Source organism: Phyllobates terribilis, unplaced genomic scaffold, assembly GCF_046119375.1.
Source record: "Phyllobates terribilis strain yellow unplaced genomic scaffold, ASM4611937v1 Scaffold_4__5_contigs__length_816908805, whole genome shotgun sequence".
Classification (NCBI taxonomy): Eukaryota; Metazoa; Chordata; class Amphibia; order Anura; family Dendrobatidae; genus Phyllobates; species Phyllobates terribilis.
Window position 1 is genome coordinate 680,220,860 of NW_027362764.1, and position 18,709 is coordinate 680,239,568.

General features: G+C 43.8%; 7 pseudogenes; all 7 read left to right on the forward strand.

Annotated features, from left to right (window-relative positions):
• Positions 1–5,851: 5,851 nt before the first annotated feature.
• On the forward strand, positions 5,852–5,970 carry LOC141270069 (5S ribosomal RNA; annotated as a pseudogene).
• A 931-nt stretch (positions 5,971–6,901) lies between these two features.
• LOC141267397 (5S ribosomal RNA) lies at positions 6,902–7,020 on the forward strand (annotated as a pseudogene).
• A 621-nt stretch (positions 7,021–7,641) lies between these two features.
• On the forward strand, positions 7,642–7,761 carry LOC141270000 (5S ribosomal RNA; annotated as a pseudogene).
• A 940-nt stretch (positions 7,762–8,701) lies between these two features.
• On the forward strand, positions 8,702–8,820 carry LOC141268963 (5S ribosomal RNA; annotated as a pseudogene).
• A 621-nt stretch (positions 8,821–9,441) lies between these two features.
• Positions 9,442–9,561, forward strand: LOC141270275 (5S ribosomal RNA; annotated as a pseudogene).
• A 7,664-nt stretch (positions 9,562–17,225) lies between these two features.
• LOC141269595 (5S ribosomal RNA) lies at positions 17,226–17,345 on the forward strand (annotated as a pseudogene).
• Positions 17,346–18,285: 940 nt separating this feature from the next.
• Positions 18,286–18,404, forward strand: LOC141269539 (5S ribosomal RNA; annotated as a pseudogene).
• Positions 18,405–18,709: the final 305 nt, after the last annotated feature.

Sequence of the window (18,709 nt, forward strand, 5' to 3'; positions counted from 1 at the left end):
AATATATTCAGTTTGCAACCTGATGGAGGTCAGTATAGATGGACTAATACAACAAGTCCCACACACAGCTAGAAGCCCAATATTTTTTCAGAGGTAGATGCAGAAAAAAATATATTCAGTTTGCAACCTGATGGAGGTCAGTATAGATGGACTAATACAACAAGTCCCACACACAGCTAGAAGCCCAATATTTTTTCAGAGGTAGATGCAGAAAAAAATATATTCAGTTTGCAACCTGATGGAGGTCAGTATAGATGGACTAATACAACAAGTCCCACACACGGCTAGAAGCCCAATATTTTTTCAGAGGTAGATGCAGAAAAAAATATATTCAGTTTGCAACCTGATGGAGGTCTGTATATATGGATTAATAGAACAAGTCCCACACACAGCTAGAAGCCCAATATTTTTTCAGAGGTAGATGCAGAAAAAAATATATTCAGTTTGCAACCTGATGGAGGTCTGTATAGATGGATTAATAGAACAAGTCCCACACACAGCTAGAAGCCCAATATTTTTTCAGAGCTAGATGCAGAAAAAAATTATATTCAATTTGCAACCTGATGGAGGTCAGTATAGATGGACTAATAGAATGATGCTATGCCCAAAAGATTTTACTTCACTAGGTGCAGTAAAAAAATTGGTATTCTATACACAGGTGGTATATCTTGCAACACAGATAGGCTACTCCACTGACTAACACACTCTGCAATAGGCCAAAAAGGATTAGCTTTGCTAGATTCAGCCAAATGCTGTGAAAAAAACTTGCACAGCACTGGCACAGACCTGCCTGGCAAAAACTGATAGGAACTGATGTAACCTAGTCCTGAAAAGGACTCCAATTACAATTAGTCTTTACTCCCACAATCTATCTATTTAAGAGCACAGACCTGCCTGATAAAAGTCGTAGGAAATGCTGTAACCTAGTCCTTAAAAGGACTGCTATCTGTAGATTTGTGCGAAAATTGGCTTGAAATTAACAAACAACAGCGGTGCCGTCTAACACGCAGCTGCAGCAGTGAGAAAATGGTGGCGACGGGGAAAATGGCTTGGTCTTATAGGGCAAGGACATGTGACATACACTGCCAATGACACATGCCCTTGCTTGTGTGAAAAAAAGCACTTCGCTCCGTGTGTGCGCTGCTGATAGGCTGACAGATTGCACCTCCCCACTGCAAATGCGGGAAAGAGAAAAAAAAATGGAGATCTTCATTGTTCCTGCAGAGATCCATCCCCTGCCCCTCCCCCCACCCCGCTGTACACTCAAACTGCGCATTAACATTAATTTTCATCATTACTGAGAAAAAATCCAATTATGATTTTGGTGCACGAACAGTTATTGAACATAACCTCGAACAGCAGAATTTTTCTCAAATTGTTCGTGTTCGCCGAACGGCTCGAACACCGCCCAAAACAGCTCGAATTTGAGATTGGCGAACAGTTCGAGTAGAACAACGCTCATCTCTACTGGTTAGTACTTGGATGGGAGACCACCTGGGAATACCAGGTGCTGTAGGCTTTTGCTTTTTCCTTCCTTCCACCAGCAGGGGGCACTCTCTTCTATGCCTTTTTTCCATTCCCTTTCACAAGTGCACACATTCATTCTCTTTTCTTTTTTTCATTTGCTTTCTCTCTTGCGCTATTTCATCTCTGCAAAATACCAGCATCCTTCTGATCACCGTGGGCCTCCAGCATTGTTGCTTCTTTACTTTTAATACTAGGCTCCTTTTCACCAGCACCAGCGTCTCCCGCGTGGCTGGAGGCAACCACCGGTAACCCCAAGCAGAAGACCTTTGCAGGCAACACGACCCTCCCCCCTGAAGAGCAGCTCAAAGTCACTGGCAACCATCTCACCCTCTTCCTTCATTCACCCCTGGACGTCTCGCTCCGCCCCCAAGTTACGGGTCCAGCTTGCTCTTTCTGTCACGTTACCGCGATGAAGGGTTTAGCCTGCAGGAGACCCTGCGCCGAGCCATTTTTGAAGACACCTGATGCGGCGGGTGAATCACTGCTAAACAAACCACACCTGTAGGGACGGCACAGCCTTTGCATGGACCCTTCGGAGCCCGCCCCGTCACGGCCAGATTGCTCGCAACCAAGTCTGATACAACTCTCCTGTTAGTTTTTTTTTAGTTTGCTGGTCACATGACCATTTTGCCTATTTAATCCGGCTCCGTCCTCCTGGCTTTGCTGGACTTCATTTGTATTTACTACTGTTGAGCTAGCTTGTTGCTCTGTTGCCGTTCTCTGTTAGTTTTGCTAGGTCTTCTGACCCCTATGCCTTTTTGTTGTGTGTTTGTCTTTGACTGCTACTATTTCTGCTAGGAGGTGTCCAACTTTTCCCAGTCCCTAGATCTTGTAGGGATCCCTCCCTCACATCTATAGGTCTGCGTTCAGACTAGCTGAGGACTTTAGCGGGTCTGATCGCAGGATCAGGTTCCCCGTTACATCGTAGGGATCTAGTTTAGTTCTTTTGTAGGGATAGATCTCCTTTCTTTCCTTAGTCTCTGTAGCAGATCATAACAGTAATTCCAGCCATAAAAAAAAAAAAAAAAAAAAAATTCTCTAAGGATAGATCTCCAGTTTTCCATCATGGTCTCGGTGCAAGATTTGGCTCAACGCTTGCAGGGACTCTCTCTGGAGGTGACCAAGCTCCAACAACACGTGAGTAGCTGTTCTGGAGCGCATTTTGTGGAACCTAAGGTAACAACAAGATTTTTTTTCTTTTAAAAATGCTTGTCTATTATATTTTCGTTTGAGACCCGGATCCTCTGGTGATGAATCACGGCGCATAGGGATCATAATGTCACTTTTGCGCAAAGATCCTCAGGGATGGGCCTTCTCTCTCCAACCTAGTGATCCGTGCTTTAGATCAGTGGATAGTTTTTTTTCTGCTTTGGGTTTGTTGTACGATGATCCTGATCGTGTCTCATCTGCTGAGTCTGAATTAAGACGTTTGAGGCAGGGATCAGGTAATGTGGAAAAATATTGTTCTCACTTCCGTCGGTGGTCTGCCCAGGTGGGGTGGAACGATTCTGCTTTGAAAAGCTTGTTTCTTGCAGGGCTATGTGAAAGGGTAAAGGATTTACTGATTGCTTATCCCACACCTGGAAACTTGCAGGAGGCAATGCAATTAGCTATACGGGTGGACAGGAGACTGCGTGAAAGGGTTAATGAGAGCAAATCCTCTGCTATGTCAGCTTCGAGTCCTGAGAGGTTATGTGCTGACAATGGAGAGCCGATGGAAATTGGGGTGATGGCACCCCGCTCTCAGGAAAAAGACCGTCGACTTTCTGAAGGCTTGTGTTTCTATTGCGGAAATTCTGGTCATTTTATTAAGAGCTGTGTGCTTCGTAAGAAGAAAGAAAAAAAAAAGGTCAGTCATGCTCGTATTGCCTGTTTAAATTCTAAGGGAGTATTCCTATCTGCCACTACTGCTGTTCAGGATGAATTAATTGAATTTCGGGTATTTGTGGATTATGGATCTACTCTGAATGTGATTGATGGGGGATTCTTGGAAAAACTTAGATTAGAACCTAAAACTTTGTCATCCCCTATTGCTGTGGTTTCTGTCGATGGCTCTCCCTTGAAGAGTGTTACTCACAAGGTCTGTGAACTTCCCCTCACTATAGATGGTATTCATCAAGAGAATTTGGATTTGGTGGTATTGGATAATTTGCCTTCTCCAGTAATATTGGGGTTACCCTGGTTAAAATTGCACAATCCTGTACTGGATTGGTCTACCAATGAAATTAAGTCCTGGAGCCCTAAGTGTTATGACAAGTGTTGTAACGGGCGCATTGCTGCTGTGGATAGAGGGGAATTGCCTGTACCTATTCAGGATTTTTGGAGAGTTTTTTCTGAGGAGGAGTCGCAGGTTTTGCCTCCCCATAGAGACTATGATTGTACCATTGAATTTGTCCCTGGCGCGACTCTTCCTAAGAGTCGTTTATTTAATCTTACTATTCCTGAAAGAAAGGCTTTGGAAGAATACATACAGACAAGCTTGGCCGCCGGTCACATTAGGCCTTCCAAGTCTCCTGTGGCTGTTGGATTTTTTTTGTAAAAAAAAAAGATGGCGGTTTACGTCCTTGTCTGGACTTTCGTGAGATTAATAAAATTACTGTACGCAATCCTTACCCACTGCCATTGATTCGTGATTTATTTAACCAGTTAGTGGGGGCCAAGTGGTTCTCTAAAATTGATCTCCGGGGGGCATACAATTTGTTGCGCATGAAGGAGGGTGATGAATGGAAGACTGCTTTTAACACTCCTGTGGGTCATTTTGAGAATCTGGTTATGCCTTTTGGTCTCACCAATGCTCCAGCATTTTTTCAGAATCTTATTAATGATATCCTTAGACCTTTAATCGGCAAAAATGTGGTTGTGTATTTGGATGACATTTTGATTTATTCGCCGGATCTGGAGTCTCATTGGCGGAGCGTACGTGAGGTATTACAGTTATTAATGGACAATTCGCTTTTTGCTAAGCTGGAGAAATGTGAGTTCGCTGTACAGAGAATTAGTTTTTTGGGCTACATTATCTCCAGTGAAGGTTTTGAGATGGACCTGGTTAAAGTTCAAGCTGTGCAGGAATGGCCTAGGCTTATTGGTTTGAAATCGATACAGAGGTTTTTGGGTTTCGCCAATTATTACAGAAAATTCATAAAAAAATTTTCTATTATTGTCAAACTGCTGACCGATCTCACCAGGAAAGGTGCTAATGCGGTTCAGTGGACTTCTGAGGCCATTGAAGCTTTTGTGTTTCTAAAGCAGAGGTTCACCTCTGCTCCCATCCTTATGCAGCCTGATGTGACTAAGCCGTTTTTGGTTGAGGTTGATGCTTCTTCGGTGGGGGTTGGTGCGGTGTTGTCTCAGGAAAACAAGGATGGAGTACATCCCTGTGCCTTTTTTTCAAAAAAATTTTCCGAGACTGAACTTAATTACGATATTGATAATCGGGAATTGCTGGCGATTAAACTCGCATTTGAACACTGGCGTCATCTCTTGGAAGGTGCTGAATTTCCCATTCAGGTTTTCACTGATCATAAAAATCTGATCTATCTTGATGCTGCCAAGCGCTTGAATGCCCGTCAGGCTAGGTGGGCACTTTTTTTCTCGCGGTTTAATTTTTCCGTTACTTACATCCCGGGTACCAAGAATGTTAAAGCGGATGCTTTGTCTCGCAGCTTTTCTCCCATGGTCGGTGTTGAGGAGGAAGAGGAGACCATTTTACAAGAAGGTGTTGTGATTGCTGCTTTGGACTCTCTTCTATGCCTTTTTTCCATTCCCTTTCACAAGTGCACACATTCATTCTCTTTTCTTTTTTTCATTTGCTTTCTCTCTTGCGCTATTTCATCTCTGCAAAATACCAGCATCCTTCTGATCACCGTGGGCCTCCAGCATTGTTGCTTCTTTACTTTTAATACTAGGCTCCTTTTCACCAGGACCAGCGTCTCCCGCGTGGCTGGAGGCAACCACCGGTAACCCCAAGCAGAAGACCTTTGCAGGCAACACGACCCTCCCCCCTGAAGAGCAGCTCAAAGTCACTGGCAACCATCTCACCCTCTTCCTTCATTCACCCCTGGACGTCTCGCTATGCCCCCAAGTTACGGGTCCAGCTTGCTCTTTCTGTCACATTACCGCGATGAAGGGTTTAGCCTGCAGGAGACCCTGCGCCGAGACATTTTTGAAGACACCTGATGCGGCGGGTGAATCACTGCTAAACAAACCACACCTGTAGGGATGGCACAGCCTTTGCATGGACCGTTCGGAGCCCGCCCCGTCACGGCCAGATTGCTCGCCACCAAGCGATCCTGAGAAAGGCTGGCCGGGCGATGGATTGAGCAGCGTCTACTGGCCAAACCACCTTGGATACGCCTGATCTTATCTGATCTCGGAAGCAAAGCAGAGCTTGGCTCAGCAGTACTTGGATGGGAGACCTCCTGGGAACACTGGGTGCTGTAGACCATTTTGATGAAGTTTTGCCCTACTGCCCAGCTCGGCTAGCATGGAACGGCGCCTTGCCGGACACCGACCTTAAGCAACTTAGATGATGGAAGCCCCAAAGCCTCTGAGCCAGTTGGCAGTCAAGTACTCTACCCAGCCGCCCTTCACGCAGGCCTCACACCGAGCTCCTTGCCACGGTTAGGAGTGCTTATTGACTCTGCAGCTCGCCGTGTGGAAATGATGGCGTTAAAAGCACCCGGGGCCGTGAAGGGGCCAGGCTTTCAGCAGGTGCTCAGGGAAAGTTTTGGATGCCGGCCGCCTAGCGAGGGTCAGCAGAAGTAACATGTTTCTCTGCAAAGAAGCTTGTGTAACCAAGCCAGACGGCTGACAAAGAGCTAACCTCAGTGCAAGGAAGGTGCGGAAGGAATTGGGGAGGGGGGGGATTCCTGCTAGGGCCCTGAAATCATAAAACAGGCAGGAGAGTCTGACGCATGGTGACGGAGAGGTTGTAGGGGCAGATAGGGGGTGTTGTCACGTGCGAGCACGTGTGCATGCTGGCTTGTGTGTGAGAGTGCGCTTCCTAGGTGTGGCGCACTGCAGACAGTCAAAGGGATTGTTCCCTTTCATTAAAAGTTAATCCCCGGCTGCAGGCTATTAGAAAGCAACTAACCGCGCTCTACTCACCCTACCCAGGTCTACCGGTGAGTCTCGCCTCTGCTCCCGGCCTGTGGCATTGGCCGTGAAGCCGACGTTCCGTCGACAGCGCTGCAGCCGATCAGTGAGCTCAGTGGCTTTGCGTGGGGCGTTCTGTCTACAAGACCTTTTAAGGAAGCCAGCAAAAAAATTGAAGAGAAGGGAAAGCACAAAAGTACCTGGTCTTGCTGAACACTGGAAAGGGCATCCGGCAGCCAGACTTCGAGGTAGAAAAGCAGCAAGTGAGAGGCTCATCTCTGCCTATGGACACACCACCCTGAACATGCCTGATCTTGTCTGATCTCAGAAACTAAGCAGTGTTGGGCCTGGTTTGTACTTGGATGGGAGACCACCTGGGAATACCAGGTGCTGTAGGCTTTTGCTTTTTCGTTCCTTCCACCAGCAGGGGGCACTCTCTTCTATGCCTTTTTTCCATTCCCTTTCACAGGTGCACACATTCATTCTCTTTTCTTTTTTTCATTTGCTTTCTCTCTTGCGCTATTTCATCTCTGCAAAATACCAACATCCTTCTGATCACCGTGGGCCTCCAGCATTGTTGCTTATTTACTTTTAATACTAGGCTCCTTTTCACCAGGACCAGCGCATCCCGGGTGGCTGGAGGCAACCACCGGTAACCCCAAGCAGAAGTCCTTTGCAGGCAACACGACACTCCCCCCTGAAGAGCAGCTCAAAGTCACTGGCAACCATCTCACCCTCTTCCTTCATTCACCCCTGGACGTCTCGCTCCGCCCCCAAGTTACGGATCCAGCTTTCTCTTTCTGTCACATTACCGCGATGAAGGGTTTAGCCTGCAGGAGACCCTGCGCCGAGACATTTTTGAAGACACCTGATGCGGCGGGTGAATCACTGCTAAACAAACCACACCTGTAGGGACGGCTCAGACTTTGCATGGACCCTTCGGAGCCCGCCCCGTCACGGCCAGATTGCTCGCCATCAAGCGATCCTTAGTAAGACTGGCCGGGCGATGGATTGCGCCGCGTCTACTGGCCCTACCAACTTGGATACGCTCGATCTCATCTGATCTCGGAAGCAAAGCAGCACTGTGCTTGGACAGTACTTGGATGGGAGACCTCCTAGGAACACCGGGTGCTGTAGACCATTTTAATGACGTTTTGCCCTACTGCCCAGCTCGGCTAGCATGGAACGGCGCCTTGCCGGACACCGACCTTAAGTAACTTAGATGATGGAAGCCCCAAGGCCTCTGAGCCAGTTGGCAGCTAAGTACGCTACCCCGCCGCCTTCACGCAGGCTTGACACCGAGCTCCTTGCCACGGCTAGGAGTGCTTATTGACTCCGCAGCTCGCTGTGTGGAAATGATGGCGTTAAAAGCACCCGGGGCCTTGAAGGGGCCAGGCTTTCAGCAGGTGCCCAGAGAAGGTTTTGGATGCCGGCCGCCTAGCGAGGGCCAGCAGAAGTAACATGTTTCTCTGCAAAGAAGCTTGTGTAACCAAGCCAGACGGCTGACAAAGAGCTAACCTCAGTGCAAGGAAGGCAAGGAACATGCGGAAGGAATTGGGGAGGGGGGGTGATTCCTGCTAGGGCCCTGAAATCATAAAACAGGCAGGAGAGTCTGACGCATGGTGACGGAGAGGTTGTAGGGGCAGATAGGGGGTGTTGTCACGTGCGAGCACGTGTGCATGCTGGCTTGTGTGTGAGAGTGCACTTCCTAGGTGTGGCGCGCTGCAGACAGTCAAAGGGATTGTTCCCTTTCATTAAAAGTTAATCCCCGGCTGCAGGCTATTAGAAAGCAACTAACCGCGCTCTACTCACCCTACCCGGGTCTACCCGTGAGTCTCGCCTCTGCTCCCGGCCTGTGGCATTGTCCGCGAAGCTGACATTCCGTCGACAGCGCTGCAGCCGATCAGTGAGCTCAGCGGCTCTGAGTGGGGCGTTCTGTCTACAAGACCTTTTAAGGAAGCCAGAAAAAAAATTGAAGAGAAGTGAAAGCACAAAAGGACCTGGTCTTGCTGAACACTGGAAAGGGCATCCGGCAGCCAGACTTCAAAGTAGAAAAGCAGCAAGTGAGAGGCTTGTCACTGCCTACAGCCACACCTCCCTAAACACGCCCAATCTTGTCTGATCTCGGAGCCTAAGCAGGGTTGGGCCTGGTTATTACTTGGATGGGAGACCGCCTGGGAATACCAGGTGCTGTAGGCTTTTGCTTTTTCCTTCCTTCCACCAGCAGGGGGCACTCTCTTCTATGCCTTTTTTACATTCCCTTTCACAAGTGCACACATTCATTCTCTTTTCTTTTTTTCATTTGCTTTCTCTCTTGCGCTATTTCATCTCTGCAAAATACCAGCATCCTTCTGATCACTGTGGGCCTCCAGCATTGTTGCTTCTTTACTTTTAATACTAGGCTCCTTTTCACCAGGACCGGCGTCTCCCGGGTGGCTGGAGGCAACCACCGTTAACCCCCAGCAGAAGACCTTTGCAGGCAACACGACCCTCCCCCCTGTAGAGCAGCTCAAAGTCACTGGCAACCATCTCACCCTCTTCCTTCATTCACCCCTTGACGTCTCGCTCCGCCCCCAAGTTACGGGTCCAGCTTGCTCTTTCTGTCACATTACCGCGATGAAGGGTTTAGCCTGCAGGTGACCCTGCGCCGAGACATTTTTGAAGACACCTTATGCGGCGGGTGAATCACTGCTAAACAAACCACACCTGTAGGGACGGCACAGCCTTTGCATGGACCCTTCGGAGCCCGCCCCGACACGGCCAGATTGCTCGTCCCCAAGCGATCCTGAGAAAGGCTGGCCGGGCGATGGATCCAGCAGCGTCTACTAGCCATATCACCTTGGATACGACTGATCTCGTCTGATCTTGGAAGCAAAGCAGGGCTTTGCTTGGACAGTACTTGAATGGGAGACCTCCTGGGAACACCGGGTGCAGTAGACCATTTTGATGATGTTTTGCCCTACTGCCCAGCTCGGCTAGCATGGAACGGCGCCTTGCCGGACACCGACCTTAAGTAACTTAGATGATGGAAGCCCCAAGGTCTCTGAGCCAGTTGGCAGCTAAGTACGCTACCCCGCCGCCTTCACGCAGGTCTGACACCGAGCTCCTTGCCACGGCTAGGAGTGCTTATTGACTCCGCAGCTCGCCGTGTGGAAATGATGGCGTTAAAAGCACCCGGGGCCGTGAAGGGGCCAGGCTTTCAGCAGGTGCCCAGGGAAGGTTTTGGATACTGGCCGCCTAGCGAGGGACAGCAGAAGAAACATGTTTCTCTGCAAAGAAGCTTGTGAAACCAAGCCAGACGGCTGACAAAGAGCTAACCTCAGTGCAAGGAAGGCAAGGAACGTGTGGAAGGAATTGGGGAGGGGGGGTGGGTGATTCCTGCTAGGGCCCTGAAATCATAAAACAGGCAGGAGAGTCTGACGCATGGTGACGGAGAGGTTGTAGGGGCAGATAGGGGGTGTTGTCACGTGCGAGCACGTGTGCATGCTGGCTTGTGTGTGAGAGTGCACTTTCTAGGTGTGGCGCGCTGCAGACAGTCAAAGGGATTGTTCCCTTTCATTAAAAGTTAATCCCCGGCTGCACACTATTAGAAAGCAACTAACCGCGCTCTACTCACCCTACCCGGGTCTACCCGTGAGTCTCGCCTCTGCTCCCGGCCTGTGGCATTGGCCGCGAAGCTGACATTCCATCGACAGCGCTGCAGCCGATCAGTGAGCTCAGCGGCTCTGAGTGGGTCCTTCTGTCTACAAGACCTTTTAAGGAAGCCAGCAAAAAAATTGAAGAGAAGGGAAAGCACAAAAGGACCTGGTCTTGCTGAGCACTGGAAAGTGCAGCCGGCAGCCAGACGTCAAAGTAGAAAAGCAGCAAGTGAGAGGCTTGTTTCTACCTACGGCCTCACCACCCTGAACACGCCCGATCTCATCTGATCTCGGATGCTAAGCAGGGTCATGCCTGGTTAGTACTTGGATGGGAGACTGTAAAATAATACTCTACCTGTAATATTTTTATCTACTGAGGACTTCTCAAAGTATCAATATCACGATATTCTTATAAAAAAATGTATCTATTCTTGGATTGTCCATTAAAAAGAATCAGATTGCAGCAGGTACATACAATAATTAGTTAGAAAGTAATTGTCCATTTGTCCATAATTAGCTTAATCTTTCCTTGGATCCTGGCTGGTAAATCATGTCTTTGTCCAGCATGTGTCCAGGCCTACATGTCATCTGCTTCTCAGCATGAAGATTCTGTGTCTTGTGGGGTAGGCAGCGCAAGAGAGCCCCCCCTTTCTGTACCATGGGCTTTTATAGCCAGTCGTATGGACACCTGTTCTACATATGGTAGTGAATCAAAAACACACACACAAATAGCGCATGTCAACTAGACACGATGGCTGAGGCATAGAACTCAGAAAAATGATTATCGATTAACATTCCAAATGAATTTCCATAATTAACCATTTAACATTTCCCCCTTTCTTGAGAATAAAAGGACTTTAACTGAAAAATCTCAAAAGAAGATACATTCATCAATCATTTTTTCTTTCCTTCTTCCTTGGCAATATCATTAAATTTCCATAATAATAATAATAGTAATAATAGTATCAATATCGGATTATTGCTATATAATGATGTGAATTCATGTTATGGTAAGCCGTGACTAATATTCATTTAATATGTATAATTATACTTCCCTATATCTAAATTGAAGCAATCGCGGGTTCAATCGTCATCATCTGATGTCATCGGGTCGTCGTCTCGTCTTCTTCTTGGTTCTTTTATAACACAGTCTTTAGATGAAAACTCCTTTGAAATAAATTACAGCATGTAGATATTGTACAGTCCATAATTGTGTTCATTATTGTTCAGTCCATAAACTGTACTCTTTATTAGAAAGATCATGTGTGTCAGTTGATAAGAAAACAAAGTCCATGGATGAAATGTAGCTTTAATATCTGTGCAGTGTCACCTGGACTTACGTTGGATCGTCTTTGGAATCTTCCGTGTGTCCGCACTGGTCTCGTGTCACTTTTGGAACAGATGTGACGTCTTTGGTCAGTAAAGCAAGGGTTAACTTGACACTTTCCTGCTTTATATAGCACCATAACCAGTACTCAGTCCTTTATATACAGGACACATATGCCAGGTATTACCTGTTCACCAGCTTTCATTGAAGCGTTGCAGGTGATAAGAAACCACTGGAACGTGATGAAACTTGAACACAACACAGTACATATAGGATCATCGTCCTCTGCCGTCCTGGTGATCAGTGGTGTGAATTGTGTTGTATGTAATGGACACAGTCTATTATAACACTCAGCATTCACACCTGTTACCTTGTGAGACGTCCGGATATCAGTTGCTTCTTCTTGTAACTTTTGAGAATCTCTTTGATTTATAAAAATTAAAAGTCTTTATTAAGATAGAATTCCTAATTGCGATGTCTTGATTGAAGTCTACATTCCCTAATCTGATACCAAATCTGGCAGTTTTTCCTAACCTATAATATCACAGCGTACCATAGCAATCAGTAATATCCATCTAATTATTATAAAAATATTAAAATAAATTATGTTTGGAATAATAAACAATAATAGATAATAATTCATTATCAATCAAGTTCTCCATTTGATAGAACATTTTTATGTCATAGGTGTAATTACCTTTTCCAACCCATAGGTGTCAGTGTATTTTGAAAAAACAAGTTTTTATATCTTTATTAAACCAATAATATTAAAGAATGTATACTACTGAACCAAAATGAATAAATATATGAATGTATGAATGAATGAATGAATGAATAAATGAATGAATGAATTGTTGTGTTTACTCAGAAAATGTAAACATTTTTTTCCTTAGCAATATATATTTAATGAAGCAATACTCTTGTATTAGACATTACTTTATTAAATATTCATGTGTTTTCTCAATTGAGATATTGAACTCAAATAAAATCAAATGAGAATTAAAAAATGAAAAAATAGAAAAATAAGAAATATAAAGTAAGAATAAAATTTTAAAAATGAAAAATAATATTAAGAGTAAAAATAAGAATAAAAATAAGGCCTTTAAATTTTAATGAAAAATGCAGAGTAATTATATTCTCCATAAAAAATACCCTTATATCTCCATTATCTGGATGATTTAATATTTGTCATAACCTTGTACCACCAAAAAATATTAAATTATGCAACTTTGCATGTAATACCCTTCTTAATTATACCATAGTACCTTATTATTATTTCTTCTTTATTAAAATGTGTGGAAAATAAGTATTGATCAAAAGTGATTATGTAATCAGGATCAAAAACACATTTTCCCCCTTAATACCAAAAATATTATTTTATAAAATTTATGTATATATCAGAACCAAATTAAAAATAATTATTCTTCTAGAAATATTGTGCATAAATTTCATATCGATGAGTAGCATAGATTTGACTAAAGAGAGGTGTGTACCTATTTAGGTAACCATTACAAATAATATTATAGTTATTCAAGAATAATATCATGTGGAAAATTATTCTAAATATACATTTTCTTTGTAAACCATTTTGATGTGTGGTTGCCCTTATCCACTATTAGTTAAATCAAGAAATAATAATTATTAAAGAAATATAGAAATATATATATATGTAGATAATACCTAATTATGTATTATAATTTCCTCAGAATTAAATATATTTTTGTACCTTCACATAAAGAAACATTTTTATTTTTTCAAACATACAAACATACGAGGCCTTTGTCACATCAATCACACTAAGCAGCTGCTGATTTACTCATCTATAACCTTTACTCTGACATTCACAGATCTGTTCAACTCAAACATTCCAAATATGAAGTTTTAGATATATATATATATATATATATACATATATTTAACCCAAAATTGTTGTATCCCAATTTAATAATGTGCATTGCCATATCAATTGAATATCTTTATATTTCTTTGAATATTCCCCAAGTACATATTATATAATATGAGAGTAAGTCACTGGAATTTCAGACACTTGAAAAAACTCTTGTCTTAGATTATTTTTTCACTGGCTTCCCGGTCTTAAGTTACATCAGTTGAAAATAGAATGAATGGGATCCTATACTATTAGCTCAAAGTTCAAAGGCCGCAGCTGTCACACGTCATGCTGTAAAGCTACTTTAATTTGCACGAACACTTCATGCACAGAAAATATTAGCAACACAAAAGAATTAATAAGTATTACATATATATTATAGTTCAACTAGATATATTGTTATTATTTTAAAATGTTATACACATAAAATCATGCAATTTTTTCACTTCCTGTGTGAATAAAGAAATAAATCCATTTTAGAGTTCTTTGATCAAATCCTGCTTTGGAATGAAAACTCTAAGGAAATATAAGAAAATAAAATTAAATATCAAATTCATACAGAAACAGAATTATTTAAATATCTTATACATATATTGGTTGGTTCTACTGTAATTCAAAATATTGCTACTTAAATTTATATATATGAAGTTCTAATTTATTAATTAATATATATATATATTTTATAAACGTATATATAAATACAATTATACGCAATCTCTACTTAGACAAGAGTATATATATATATATATATATATATATACATATATATATATATATATATATATATATATAAACTATTAGAAACTATGTAACTACAATTTTACTGTATAAGATTATAAATAAATATTGAGACATTGTATTACATTTTGATACAACATTGTAATTACAGTTTTTCCTTAGCCACTCCCTAAACCAAATCTTCTGTCTCTCTCAAATATCTCCAGGAACGCCCTATTTAGGAAAGACATTTTTCTATCCTTCAAAACCTCAGAGAACTGCCTGTTCTTCTGTCCACATTCCATGACGTCACTGTGAGTTGGTCGTCTCACCTGTCTCTGTCCATCAGTTTCAGCCATTTTCCTTTTTAGAGAATCACAGTTCTGACTGAGAATTAACTCATTCTGTGGAGAGATGGATCTTTGCACTGGCTGATATGGCTTATAACATATATGAAATCTTCTGCGTATTTGATAGAGTTCACTATGGGGATGACTCAGTCTAGGAGAGTTTGATATTGGCTTTTGGTAAGATTTTACCTTTCCTGGTTTTATAAATTTAGCTTGATTTATTTTCTTTTCACGATTCTCATGTTTTCTAACAAAATCCAGCATCTGCGCACATTCAAATAATTAATTTTTCTGTGATGCCATAACTTGGGAAACTGAATTTAGGAATTTGAATTTTTGTACAAAAGTTGTTATCATATGTTGTACTTTTCCATTTTTGATGAGAACTTTGTACAACCGTTCAAATATGGACATGAATGTATATGTACATTCCTTCCTACCAATCCTTAGTTTCTGCAGATCTTCTATGTTAGGAAAATCCTTTGTGACACAATAAATCAAATATCTTAATCTGTCCGAATCATTTTCCCATCCATTAGGAGAGTCATTTTCACAGGGCATTAAATGTAAACGTCTGGACAATGTCACAGGAATCCATATTTTAAATAATTGATTCCTCTCCTCATTGGATAAATCAAACTTATCAGAGAAGCTCTCAAATGTCTCTGAATTTCTACAGGCATGGATTTTGACATCATATTTTGGCATGATTTTGTATAATTTCAGCAAATTTTTACTCATTTTAATTTGGAGTTGAGCCTGGGTAATTCCAGAATTCTCTGATATTTTTACTGGCTCTTGTACGTCCGTTCCTCCTACGTCACTCACGTCTCCTCCCACATCACCTAGTATATCGGTTTCTCGTATGTCAGTCATGTCTCCTCCCATGTCAGGTTTCTGTATGTCCGTCTCTTGGTCAGACCCAAGGTCACCTTCAGTTACAGACACGTGTCTTACTTCTTGTTCATTTTCCACATTACAGTCAGAATCAGTATCACCGTCTGACACTTCTACACTATTTTCCTGCTTAGAAATCTCTAACACAAGACTATGAAAAAAATCTACCAAATGTAGAATATTTCTCAATTTCTGTTTGTCTCTATTTACCAATTTAGAAGTTAACTATAAATTCTGCAATTCACATTCTTTGTATAAACTGAGCCACAAAACTTCTATGTCATCTCCTACATTAACTTTGAAATTAATATTACTTTGTTAGCAAAAGAAGAAATTATATCCATATTTTGCTTACCTTAAGATTCCTTGGCTTCTCTTTATCAGCACGTCCTGTCTTCAGTTCGTCTGATTCTTTTCCTGTGTGATTCTGTTCCTTGTTAGTACCTCTGCTTCCTGTCTTTCCTCAGTCTGTAGTTCCTTTCTGCTTCTCGTGACAAACTAGTGAATTTACTGACACGTGAACAACAGCTGTTCAGCTCGTCAGGACTTCCCCCTTGTTCACGGAAGAAATTCACTTACTTAATTTAAAAAACAAAAAAACAGGACTGGCTGGCTCACCATTGTAAAATAATACTCTTCCTGTATTATTTTTTTCTACTGAGGACTTCTCAAAGTATCAATATCACGATATTCTTATAAAAAAATGTATCTATTTATTCTTGGATTGTCCATTAAAAAGAATCAGATTGCAGCAGGTACATACAATAATTAGTTATAAAGTAATTGTCCATTTGTCCATAATTAGCTTAATTGTTGAGATTCACCCATCTTTCCTTGGATCCTGGCTGGTAAATCATGTCTTTGTCCAGCATGTGTCCAGGCCTACATGTCATCTGCTTCTCAGCATGAAGATTCTGTGTCTTGTGGGGTGGGCAGAGCAAAAGAGCCCCCCCTTTCTGTACCATGGGCTTTTATAGCCAGTCGTATGGACACCTGTTCTACATATGGTAGTGAACCAAAAATATACACACAAATAGCGCATGTCAACTAGACACGATGGCTGAAGCATAGAACTCAGAAAAATGATTATCGATTAACATTCCAAATGAATTTCCATAATTAACCATTTAACAGAGACCGCCTGGGAATGCCAGGTGCTGCAGGCTTTTGCTTTTTCCTTCCTTCCACCAGCAGGGGGCACTCTCTTCTATGCCTTTTTTCCATTCCCTTTCACAAGTGCACACATTCATTCTCTTTTCTTTTTTTCATTTGCTTTCTCTCTTGCGCTATTTCATCTCTGCAAAATACCAGCATCCTTCTGATCACTGTGGGCCTCCAGCATTGTTGCTTCTTTACTTTTAATACTAGGCTCCTTTTCACCAGGACCGGCGTCTCCCGGGTGGCTGGAGGCAACCACCGTTAACCCCCAGCAGAAGACCTTTGCAGGCAACACGACCCTCCCCCCTGAAGAGCAGCTCAAAGTCACTGGCAACCATCTCACCCTCTTCCTTCATTCACCCCTTGACGTCTCGCTCCGCCCCCAAGTTACGGGTCCAGCTTGCTCTTTCTGTCACATTACCGCGATGAAGGGTTTAGCCTGCAGGAGACCCTGCGCCGAGACATTTTTGAAGACACCTTATGCGGCGGGTGAATCACTGCTAAACAAACCACACCTGTAGGGACGGCACAGCCTTTGCATGGACCCTTCGGAGCCCGCCCCGACACGGCCAGATTGCTCGTCCCCAAGCGATCCTGAGAAAGGCTGGCCGGGCGATGGATCCAGCAGCGTCTACTAGCCATATCACCTTGGATACGCCTGATCTCGTCTGATCTTGGAAGCAAAGCAGGGCTTCGCTTGGACAGTACTTGAATGGGAGACCTCCTGGGAACACCTGGTGCTGTAGACCATTTTGATGACGTTTTGCCCTACTGCCCAGCTCGGCTAGCATGGAATGGCGCCTTGCCGGACACCGACCTTAAGTAACTTAGATGATGGAAGCCCCAAAGCCTCTGAGCCAGTTGGCAGCTAAGTACGCTACCCTGCTCCTTCACGCAGGGCTGACACTGAGCTCTTTGTCACGGCTAGGAGTGCTTATTGACTCCTCAGCTCGCCGTGTGGAAATGATGGCGTTAAAAGCACCCGGGGCCTTGAAGGGGCCAGGCTTTCAGCAGGTGCCCAGGGAAGGTTTTGGATGCCGGCCGCCTAGCGAGGGCCAGAAGAAGTAACATGTTTCTCTGCAAAGAAGCTTGTGTAACCAAGCCAGACGGCTGACAAAGAGCTAACCTCAGTGCAAGGAAGGCAAGGAAGGTGCGGAAAGAATTGGGGAGGGGGGGGTGATTCTTGCTAGGGCCCTGAAATCATAAAACAGGCAGGAGAGTCTGACGCATGGTGACATAGAGGTTGTAGGGGCAGATAGGGGGTGTTTTCACGTGCGAGCACGTGTGCATGCTGGCTTGTGTGTGAGAGTGCGCTTCCTAGGTGTGGCACGCTGCAGACAGTCAAATGGATTGTTCTCTTTCATTAAAAGTTAATCCCCGGCTGCAGGCTATTAGAAAGCAACTAACCGCGCTCTACTCACCCTACCCGGGTCTACCGGTGAGTCTCGCCTCTGCTCCCGGCCTGTGGCATTGGCCGTGAAGCTGACGTTCTGTTGACAGCGCTGCAGCCGATCAGTGAGCTCAGCGGCTCTGAGTGGGGCATTCTGTCTACAAGACCTATTAAGGAAGCCAGCAAAAAAATTGAAGAGAAGGGAAAGCACAAAAGGACCTGGTCTTGCTGAGCACTGGAAAGGGCAGCCGTCAGCCAGACTTCAAAGTAGAAAAGCAGCAAGTGAGAAACTTGTTTCTGCCTACGGCCACACCACCCTGAACACGCCCGATCTTGTCTGACCTTGGAAGCTAAGCATGGTTGGGACTGGTTAGTATTTGGATGGGAGATAACCTGGGAATACCTGGTGCTGTAGGCTTTTGCTTTTTCCTTCCTTCCACCAGCAGGGGGCACTCTCTTCTATGCCTTTTTTCCATTCCCTTTCACAAGTGCACACATTCATTCTGTTTTCTATTTTTCATTTGCTTTCTCTCTTGCGCTATTTCATCTCTGCAAAATACCAGCATCCTTCTGATCACCGTGGGCCTCCAGCATTGTTGCTTCTTTACTTTTAATACTAGGCTCCTTTTCACCAGGACAAGCGTCTCCCGCGTGGCTGGAGGCAACCACCGGTAACCCCAAGCAGAAGACCTTTGCAGGCAACACGACCCTCCCCCCTGAAGA